Source organism: Miscanthus floridulus, chromosome 4 (genome assembly GCF_019320115.1).
Source record: "Miscanthus floridulus cultivar M001 chromosome 4, ASM1932011v1, whole genome shotgun sequence".
Classification (NCBI taxonomy): Eukaryota; Viridiplantae; Streptophyta; class Magnoliopsida; order Poales; family Poaceae; genus Miscanthus; species Miscanthus floridulus.
This window is the reverse complement of record NC_089583.1, coordinates 69,798,300-69,805,917: the sequence shown is the minus strand read 5'-3', so window position 1 is coordinate 69,805,917 and position 7,618 is coordinate 69,798,300. Positions and strand designations below refer to the sequence as shown.

The 7,618-nt window shown below is 37.3% G+C and overlaps 1 non-coding gene across 1 annotated transcript; it reads left to right on the top strand.

The window, feature by feature from the left end:
• Nucleotides 1-7,042: 7,042 nt before the first annotated feature.
• On the top strand, nucleotides 7,043-7,151 carry LOC136553059 (small nucleolar RNA R71). Its single transcript, XR_010782964.1, has one exon. It is a non-coding gene; the product is annotated as a small nucleolar RNA R71 (small nucleolar RNA).
• Nucleotides 7,152-7,618: the final 467 nt, after the last annotated feature.

The window sequence follows — 7,618 nt, the reverse complement described above, 5'->3', positions numbered from 1 at the left end:
TTTGCTCCCCTATCTTACTATCTTTGTAACTCTTTTCCCCTTTGGCATCAAATACCACAAAAGGTGAGCTCAAATTTTAGATATGTTTAAGTGAAATCATGTTATGTGAGGATCATTTTTCTAATCTGGTTCAATCTAGATAATTTATAAAAGATATTTAACTCAGTTTGATCTAAGGGTAAGCTTCTTCACACCTCATTTCAAGGGTTATCTTGACCATGTTGAGTTAAACACTTATAGGTTATTTTCTAGATTAAACACTAGGTTCATGAGCCCATAAACATGTCATATGCTATCACTAGATCATTTCAATCATAGAAGCAATAGTGGTACCATACATGCATCAAATCAATTTGATTTTCATGAATGAGCCTAAGACATATGAGGAAAGACTAGATGCACTAAACAAGTCCTTAGTAATGTATGAATAACATGTCAATCAATTTTACCTTGGTTTGCTCGAAGGAGAGGCATGTCATATAATGGGGGTGCATCAACACATATTTGAGAAGTCAAGTATGTTCAATTCATTCCTTAGCTTGTAAAAAACTCTTCTCATCAAGTGGCTTGGTGAAAATATCAGCAAGTTGATCATCGATGCCCACACTCTTAATGCAAATATTCCCTTTTTATTGGTGATCTCAAATGAAATGATGGCGGACATCTATGTGTTTTGTTCTTGCATGTTGAATCGGGTTGTTGGTGAGCTTCACAGTACTCTCATTGTCACATAGCAATGGCACTTGTTTGAATTTGATTCCAAAGTCACTCAAAGTAGTCTTCATCCAAAGTAATTGAGCACAACAACTACCGACCAAAATATACTTCGCTTTGGCGGTTGAAAGTGCTACACTATTTTGCTTCTTTGATGACCAAGACACAAGTGATCTTCCCAATAATTGATATGTGCCCGATGTGCTCTTTCTCTCAACTTTGTATCCCGCATAATCGGATACCGAATATCCAATCAACTCAAATCTAGCTTCTTTAGAATACCACAATCTAACATTTTGTGTATACTTCAAGTATCTCAATATTCTCTAGGTTGCCTTCAAATGACTCTCTCTAGGTGAGACTTGAAATCTAGCACACATGCATACACTAAACATCACATCTGGCCTTGGTGCGGTCACATAGAGTAGGCTTTCAATCATAGACCGATACATCTTTTGATCCACCATGTTGCCACTAGCATCACTATCCAAGCTTCCATTTGTTCCAATTGGTGTATGTTGGTATTTATTAACGTGTCACTTGTTTTAAGTAGTCACGGTATGTTGTTTACATTCCTTAGCATCTTTTACTAGGTTGTCATCCCTAGTGTTGGTGCCAGAAATGCTTGTTGGTACTATCTAGTGCCACTTTCAGAATGACACTATAAAGTACTTTAATATTTTATGTGACTAAAAAGAATATATATAAATGAAAGGAATCTGCAAGCACACAGATAATTATACCATTGTAGCACTTCACCCGGGAGTATTCTAAATATCATTATTTATATTCTTACCATAGGGAAGGTCTGGCACAGACATGTATTGATAACTTATGCTATTGATGGAGAAATAAACCATAACCAATATTCTACTCACAACAGGGGTAAGTCATAGGATAAATTATGTATATGATAAGTATGGATTAATAATAAATCACTTAGAGTACTCATTTCTATAGCATTAGCATGGTTAAGTAGAATATTAGAGGAATAATTCATAAGTCATTCTTAATTACAAGTCAAAGCATACATTGATTAGTGCAATTACACCTAGTAGTCATGGCTAAGGTCATCTTTATATCTACACATAAGGGATATTACTAATGAAGATTAAGAACATAGCTTGTTCTTTCTTTGTAACCGGACCCTACTTGCACCTATATTCGAGGAGTGGACTATAAAAGACTCAACGGGAGTGTCACATCCGTGATCTACCACATGACCCAGAATATATGGTGTATCCATAGGTAAACAATGTATAAGCACCACGTTTACACAATGTCAACCACTCACCCCGTGTACACCAGAGCGAGCGCTATATGAACTTATGCATAAACATAATGATAAGCTAGCTATACTAAGTATATAATCAAAGTAGACGATAAACATTATAACTAAGAACATGAATATTACGAATACCAATGTTGTCATAACAATTGTAGCAAATATATAAAAGTAATGAGGGATATAAAAGAGAGGGGTACAAAGATTATACCAAACCACACTCTTAATAAGATCAGGAATCCAAGCGAAGCCCACTTTACTCCCTCTACACCTAGCCTAACTAGCTATACCCTAAAATATGGTGGAGCTCTGAGGATGATTAGGATTTCTGTCTTCTCAAATGACTTATGCCTCAGGGGGTGGCAGGGGCTGGTATATATAGGCCGGAGCGTCAATCATGAGCCCTTGGATCAAACCAACTTAAAGGACAGCATAGATACAACCTAGGAGGTGGTGGAGAACCGACATAACAACGGGGGATGACATGTGGGCCCCATGGGGTTGGATAGCCTATAGGCGATGCGGGTTAACCCCACCTGGAGGTGTCTCGCCCTTTGCTTCGGTGTGGAGTCCTCTTGAGTCTTCTGGAACCTTCTGGGATCGTTTTCACCGTGGATAAGCGTGATTAAATCTGACATGTAAGTCTACCTTGATAGTTTTCTAGATAAACCCTGTAGAAAATATAGATTCACCAAAACTCATGGAATTTGTTAGTTTAAACCTCTAGACCTTCGTTGGTGATTATGTTTTTGCCCTTATGCATGTTATATTGATGATTTATAATGTTTGTTAACTACCATCAACAAATTCCCCCAAGCTTAACCTTTGCTAGTCCCTTAGCAAAGCTCAACTTAGTAAATGGATTAGGAGTTACATCGATGCTTTCACTCCTCAAAAGTACACATGCGTTCAAACAAAGAATTCTCCTCTAGATTAATGTAAACCAATCTATCTTTCAAACTTACCCCTATTACCTTCAACCATGGGGCTTCTCAGTCTTCACTTGGGTTTTAAGCAATTGAAAGATAGAACGATCAAGTCAAGCACTATGTCTCAAATTCTTTGTTCAACCATTATTTCAGAGTTTTTATATATTTTCAAAATAAAACTTAGAGCTTTCTTTGTATTGTGGATTCTTACCAAGACAATAATGATGTTATGCCTTTCTTTTCTCCTACAACTAAAGCTTATGTGGAGCTCATAGGAGTGGAACTAGCATGAAAGAGCATACTTGCAATATATATATTGTAAAGTCAAACCTCGGATCCAAAGAGAGTTGAGTCATACAATCAAATCAAGATGTGCATGTGTATGAATATATGGTGGCTAACCTAATTCTACTTTGTTCCTTGAAAACATCTCTCCTTTAAAACTTGAAAACAACTTTACAAGAAAATATGGGCTATCTTATTCATCTTTTCTTCTCTTTTTTTAGGTAGGCATCTACGTACCCATTGTTTTCAATATCTTGAACACTTGTCCATGTTTTCTCATCTTTTTTCTTTTCTCTCTCTCTTTTTATGAATAACTTTTGCATAGTCCCATGTCTCTTTTCTATAACAAAACTTTTGAGAGATAGCAACAAGAACTTGGAGTATTTATTTGATGGATATCCTATCAAGAATATTTTTTGGTGTTTTCTCCTAATGTAGGAGTAAAATATTTTTGAGGGATCTAGATGGAATGGCATGTTGTTGCGCCTACCTCTAGTGTAGGAGTAGTGCATATTTAGGTGGTGTGTATGTGATCTTAATTTTAAGAGCATGACAAACCTCTTATAAGGGTCAACAAAGCTTGGCTAACTCAATGCAAAACAAGCAGCATATATGTAAAAGTTTTCCTAATCTAAATATCATGTATGGCTTTGGTAGGAATTCAAACTTTATCATACAGGAGCTCATCATGTAGGATTTTCATATTTTTCAAAAGATAAATCTCCAAAACTATAGTATCACTTGGAACAAGATAAACAACAGCTCAGACCTTCTCATATCATATTCGTCAATTAGCTAGACTTAGATCAAGCATATATTACCCACTAGTTTCAAGTTCAGAGTAAATTCTTATATCAAAATAATTATATTTAAAACTTGGGAGAATTCAAGGTTGAAAACTAGGTACTTAAAAGGAATTACAGCAGAGCAACTATTCATCATTTCCATGTTAAGAGATTATCATTTAGGGTTCTTTTATTTATTTAGATCTTAAAAAACAAAAAACTAGACACACACTTTTTATTTATTTTTTATTTTAGGATCACACCTTACTATTATATATATAGCTAATATAAATTTAAATTTTGCTTTTAGTTTGTTATGCATCTTTTTATGACTTAGAAATAATAGAACAAAAGGGAAAGAAATACTTAGATACATACATGGGGATGCCTTTCCTCCAAGCTAGATGTTGGCGCGGTCGAATGTTGAAGTTGAGTGATCCTTTTCAGAGCCGATTTGCCAGTGGATGTCCCTCTTGTACAGGGATGGAATGAGATGAAGACAATCAGGTGAATTTGCTCTTGATCTTGGTGTATCATCCTGCAAAATACCAACAAAAATACCAAAAACTCGTAGAACGGATTAGAATAAAAGGGTTAGCGATCAGCCATCCGGAGATTAGTTATTCTTGAAGTTTAGAATTATTTCTGTTTTGGCAGATTTTTAACAGGATATCTTTCTAATATTTTTTTAGATTTTCCATTTTTATATGCATGCAAAATATATGTATTTATTGTATTTTTATTTTTATGTCACCACAGTGAATATTCCTACGGGCTTTGACACACTATAAAATTACTCACGTGGGGCTTAAGATTTTATGATGATAAAATTTTTATTTTCTTTTCTAAATGTAATACCAATGCAGGAAAGTAAATATGCTAAAGTGAAAAAAATCATACAATGCTAGGAAGTAAATATGAATAACTACCAATGTTACCTCCCGACGAGGGTTTAGATTTTTAAGTCCTTCGGACAGAACTCTTTTCCTATCTTGTTCATTCCTTGGATGCATCAGTCGATCTCAGGGATGGAGACCCTGATGGTTGCACCTCTTGTGATGGTGACTCTGTTAATGTCACTTTTTCCTTCTACACCTGCTTGGTCTATGGACTGGTCTTAGGCGGAGTAGATTTATCTTTCACAACTTCTTTAGATTCTTCATCTTCTTTCCATTCATTATTTGGGAGTTGATTCTTTTGGTTTCGAGATGATCGACGTCTCCTCCTAGAGCAGGACTTCTTCGGCTGCTCATAAGTGGTGTAACTATTAAAATAACAGCGTACCTTCTCTCCAGGGAATTGGAAGTTGACTTATCAAGATCCGACGTAGATGATCGTGTTGGTGGTGTTAAGAAACGGTCTTCCCAATATGATAGGTGTACCATCTTCTTCTTCACCCATGTCTAGAACCACGAAGTCGGCAGGGGCAAACTGATTGTGTATTTTTACCATGACATCTTTTGCTATTCCTTCCAAAAATCAGATTGATTGGTCCGCCATCTACAATTGCATATATGTAGGGAACAAAGGTTCGTTACCAAATAAATATTTATATGTTACCTTAGACATTATATTGACATCTGATCCAATATCGCAGAAGGTCTTATGCAAAAAATTTTGTCCAATGGTACACTCTATCGTTGGTACGCCTAGATCACCCTTCTTAGCAAGGAATGATGAAGCAAGGAGGTGGTCGTACTCTGATCGGAGTGTGTTGATCATGTTAACTGATTCTTCTTGTGGCTGCTTGACCTTGTTCTTCCTCCTTCTCCTATTGTTCTTCTTCTTAGTCACTGTTGTCTCTTCAGGCAGGTACGACATCTGTGGATGTCTAGAAGATTGCAAGATACGGTTTTTGAAGGAAAACTTCTCCTTTTTATCATTGATTGTGAAGCAGATCTTGGCACTATCTATGTAGATGATGGCTTTTGTGGTGCTTAGGAAAGGACAACCCAAGATAATGGTTGTCCTTACATCTCCACATGTTTTCAAACCACAAAATCTATGAGTATATATGATTGTCCCACTCGAATAATGGCGTCTTCAAGAACTCCCTTGGGGTAGCAGAGTGACTGATCTACAAGCTACAAACACATATTTATGTACAACAAAGTATCTCCATTAATTTTATTATAGATTACCTTAGGCATGATGTTGACACTTGCTCTAAAGTCATAGATAGCTTCTTGGAAAATGTGCGGTCCAATGGCAATGGTGATGACAGGCCTTCCTGGATCGCTCTTCTTTTCCGGCAAGGTATAATCTATCCACCTTCCTATCGATGGTTGTATACAGTAGTATGCTGCATTGTGAATATCAACATGATTTATAGTTTCTAGATCTTCCAGTTGCCTAGGAATCTTACCTTTGTCAGACGGAGGAACAGCAGCTGCTAGCTAAGCTATTTGTGATTCTACCATTTTATTAAAGCTATGCTGGTTCTTAATGGTAGAAGCAAAGCTATTCATTCTATTATTTATGTTCTCTAGAATTTTATCATTGGTAGCTACCTTTCTAAATAATCCATCCATAAGTTTGGATTGGCCAGCATTTAATTCTATTTAGGGTGGTTGATTAAAATTATTACCTTGATAGTTACCTTGGTAATTCGATCTTTGTTGTTGATTCCATCCTTAATTCTGTTGAGGATGAGAGTAGTTGTTGACAAAGTTCACATCCTCATGGGTCTCAGGGCAGTTTCTCCCTAAATGCCCAGTGTTTCCATACTCTTCACATGACATGCGGGAATCATAAATGTGCATGACTTCTTGCTTCTCATTGGCTTGATCTTTGAGCTTCTTCATCAGTAGATCCATCTTGGCAGACAACATGTCTACCTCCTTGAGTTGATGCATACCTTCACCTCTCTTGCAGGTCTAAAGATGTTCTTCATTCCAACCTTGGTTGGAGCCATCTTCTCCCCAAGAGCTGCTGCAGTTGGTATGGTGAGTGACAAGAATGCACCTCTAGTAGCAGCATCCATAGTCTTACGGGTACTGTTGGTCAACCTGTGGTAGAAAGTTTGCATAAGTAGCCAATTCTCTATACCATGGTGAGGACATTCCGCAATGTGATCTTGAAAGCATTCCCATGCCTCAGGGATAGATTCATCATGTTGTTGCTGAAAGCTTAGGATTCTCCTACGCAGAGCATTGGTCTTGCATGTGGGAAAGAACTTTGCTAGGAAGGTAGTGGAGCAGTTATCCCAAGTAGTATTTCTATCTTTGTTGGTGTAGAGCCACCACTTTGCTTTCCCCAAGAGTGAGAATGGGAGGAGGCGGTGAAAGTGCTATAGATGTGCACTCGTATCTTCATGTGCCTTTCCACAAAACTGGCTTGCTTGCACCATGTTGATGAGGGCTGGCTTGAGCTCAAATCCATTGTCTCCAACATTGAATATTGGTACGATTTGGATGTTGGCTGTAGTTAGAGCAGAGAATTCATGGAGAGTCTTATTAGCCATGGCTTCAAATTCTAGTGTTAAGTGGCTCTGATACTAATTGAAGGTGGAATGATCCTTAACCAGCTCTGATACCAATTGAAGGACCAGAAACAGCGACCAGAGAGGGAGGGGTGAATGGGAGCCTTAAATTTCTTTTGAAACTTTCGACCATAGTCCC